Source organism: Colobus angolensis, unplaced genomic scaffold (genome assembly GCF_000951035.1).
Source record: "Colobus angolensis palliatus isolate OR3802 unplaced genomic scaffold, Cang.pa_1.0 Scaffold61, whole genome shotgun sequence".
NCBI classification, from domain to species: Eukaryota; Metazoa; Chordata; class Mammalia; order Primates; family Cercopithecidae; genus Colobus; species Colobus angolensis.
In genome coordinates, this window is record NW_012119710.1 from 7115725 (window position 1) to 7119086 (window position 3362).

The following is a 3362-nucleotide window of genomic DNA, read 5'->3' on the forward strand; positions in this document are numbered from 1 at the left end:
TCCTAGGCTTGAGTGATTCTCCCACCTTAGCCTCCCAAGTAGCTGAGAATACAGGCATGTGCCACCATGCCCGGCTACTTCTTATATATTTTTTTGTAGAGATGGGGTTTCACCATGTTGTCAAGGCTGGTCTCAAACTCCTGGGCTCAAGCGATTCACCCACCTTGTCCTCCCAAAGTGCTGGGATTACAGGTGTGAGCCACCACACCTGGCCCCTCTTTGCTTTCACCCCCATAGTCACATGAGCCAGTTTCTTAAAATAAATTTTTCCTTTTTTTTTTTGAGATGGAGTCTTGCTCTGCTGCCCAGGCTGGAGTGCAGTGGCCAGATCTCAGCTCACTGCAAGCTCCGCCTCCCGGGTTTCCGCCATTCTCCTGCCTCAGCCTCCGGAGTAGCTGGGACTACAGGCGCCCGCCACCTGGCCCAGCTAGGTTTTTTTTTTTTTTTGTATTTTTAGTAGAGACGGGGTTTCACCGTGTTAGCCAGGATGGTCTGGATCTCCCGACCTCGTGATCTGCCCGTCTCAGCCTCCCAAAGTGCTGGGATTACAGGCTTGAGCCACCGCGCCCGGCAAATTTTTCCTTTTATATTGCTTTAGAGGAAAGGTAAAATTATAAATTTGGAGTTAAGTGAATGATAGCAGTCTACATTTTTTGGAGTTTTAAGGTTTGGGGAGACCTTTTTAAAAAATGAGAATGATCTGTAGCAACTAAGTGCATTAGGCACAGAGAATTAATCAAAGTCCAAATTCTGATACAATGAAGGCACAACTAGCATTTGGGTGGAAGAGTTTTACTGTTGTCCCATGCCCAGGTGCCCCTTTCAGTCTCTCAGAGCCTTTAGAAGGACTCAGATGTCCCTTTGGTACTGATCACTTTTTTCAGGGCACCTTTGACATCCTTGTTCCTAAGGGTGTAAATCAAAGGGTTGAGTAATGGTGTGATAAAGGTGTAAACAAGGGCAAACTGGCGGTCCTCATCTACAGAGGAGCTGGACTGGAGACGCAAGTATACCAAGGCACAGCAGCCATATTGCGGCAGGACAACGGTGAGGTGGGAGGAGCAGGTGGAGAAGGCCCGGCAGCGGCCCTCGGCAGAAGGGATGCGCAGGATGGCACAGGTGATGAACACATAGGAGACGCAGATGAACAAGAAGGGGATGGCCAGCATGAGGATGCTCACGAGGTAGAGGACAGCCTGGTGCACGCGGATGTCGGCGCAGGACAGGCACAGGATGGGAGGTACATTGCAGAGGAAGTGGTTAATTTCCCGGCGGTGGCCGCAGAAGGGTAGGGTGAAGATTCAGGCGGTGAGCTGCAGGGAGAAGAAAGCCAGACCCACGGCGCCGCCCAGCTTCTGCACACACAGCGTGCAGCTCATGTTGGTGGCAGATGGCCACATAGCGGTCATAGGCCATGATCGCCAAGAGGAAACAGCACCACCAAGTGTGAGAAAGAAGAACATTTGGGCCCCACATCCAGCCAATGGGATGGGCTTCTGGGCCCCAAAAATGTTGGAAAGCATCAAGGGCACCACAATGGTGGTGTAGCAGATCTCTACAAAGGGCAGGTTGGACAAGAAGAAATACATCCGGGTTCGGAGAACGCTGTGTAGGCACACAACCCAGATGATGACTGTGTTGCCACAGAGGATCATCAAGTAGAGAAGGAGGAAGAGAAGAACCTGAAATTCAGGGACTTTGGTGAACACACGGAACACAAACTCAGTGGGACTAGACTAGTTGAAGACAGGTTTCCATGCAAGCACGTCTTGTGCAAAAGGATAGGAAGCACTGAGCCTTCCTTGGCTGAGTTGCTTAATTGCCTGAGTAAAATAAAGAGGGAGGACTTTGTTTCTGAGGTGGGAATTACCTGTCATTGAGGTTCTTTTTTTTTTTTTTTTTTTTTAAGACAGGGTTTCACATTGTCACTCAAGCTGAGTGCAGTGGCGTGATCACAGTTCACTGAAGCCTCTACTTCCCAAGCTCAGCTGATTCCTCCATCTCAGCCTCCTGAGTAGCTAGAACTACAGGCCCATTCTACTATTCCAGTTAATGTTTATATTTTTTGTAGAGATGGAGTCTTTCTTTCTTGCTCAGGCTGGTCTCAAACTCCTGGGCTCAAGCTATTCTTCAGCTTCAGCCTCCCGGAGTGCAGGGATTACAGGTATGAGTCATTGCACCCAATCTAATACTCTAATTGTAATTAAACATAGGGAATTATTTTCCTCCGAAATCTTCATGTGTATTTTCTTGAAGAGAAAGAAACAGATTTCTAAAGCGTTTCAAGCATTACACTTTAAAATATAAGTTTAAGATAGTAGAACAGTGGTGTTACTAGGGGAGTGAGGGAGAGGAGATAGGAGAGGTAAGTCCAAAGGCATAAACTTGCAGCTATGCAGGATGAAAAAGTCCAGGATCTAATGCATATATAGCATGAGGATTATAGCTAATATTGTAGGATGCACTGAAAATTTGGTAATAGAGTAGATTTTAGTTGCTCCTACCATTAAAAAGTGCTAACTATGTAGGGTGATGGATATATTAATTTGCTTGAATATACTATATAATTCGCTATGTATATATGTACATCAAAATATCATGTTGTACACCTTAAATATACACAATAAAATATAAAGATTTATGAGTTAGGTCTCTGTTTCTGCTAAAGTTTCATAGTTGTATAACGGTAAACATCTATACATAATATATTAGATGATTCAATCATTCCTCTTAATCCCAGTGTTTTGGTCTTATAGAGGACTGGGAACACAACTTTATTACAATTTTATTCTGATGTATGTTACTTATTTATTTTTATTTATTGAAGTATTTTCTGTAAGACTTCAACTGTGTTTGGAAATCAAATAGATTGACACGTAAAGGCATTTAGATGCTTGATAGGCAGTCACAAGAGTGAAGCTAGCTGAAGTAAGGAAAGATGATGAGGAAACTAAAAATTCCACAATAGAAAAAAAATTTTAAAACCCTCTGCTTTCTAAAAAATTACTTTCAGGCAAATTTTTATCTAAAATATCTATTTTGGGGGCGGAGCAAGATGGCCGAATAGGAACAGCTCCAGTCTCAAGCTCCCAGCACTACCAACACAGAAGACAGGTGATTTCTCATTTTCAGCTGAGGTACTGGGTTTATCTCACTAGGGAGTGCCAGACAATCGGTGCTGGTCAGCTGTTGCAGCCAGACCAGCGAGAGCTGAAGCAGGGTGAGGCATCGCCTCACCTGAGAAGTGCAAGGGGGAAGGGAATCCCTTTTCCTAGCCAGGGGAACTGAGACACACAACACCTGGAAAATCAGGTAACTCCCACCCCAATATTGCGCTTTAAGCAAACGGGCACACCAGGAGA

At 45.0% G+C, this 3362-nt stretch overlaps 1 pseudogene; it reads right to left on the minus strand.

Annotated features, from left to right (window-relative positions):
* Positions 1-839: 839 nt before the first annotated feature.
* On the minus strand, positions 840-1877 carry LOC105527272 (annotated as a pseudogene).
* Between the last annotated feature and the right edge of the window lie 1485 nt (positions 1878-3362).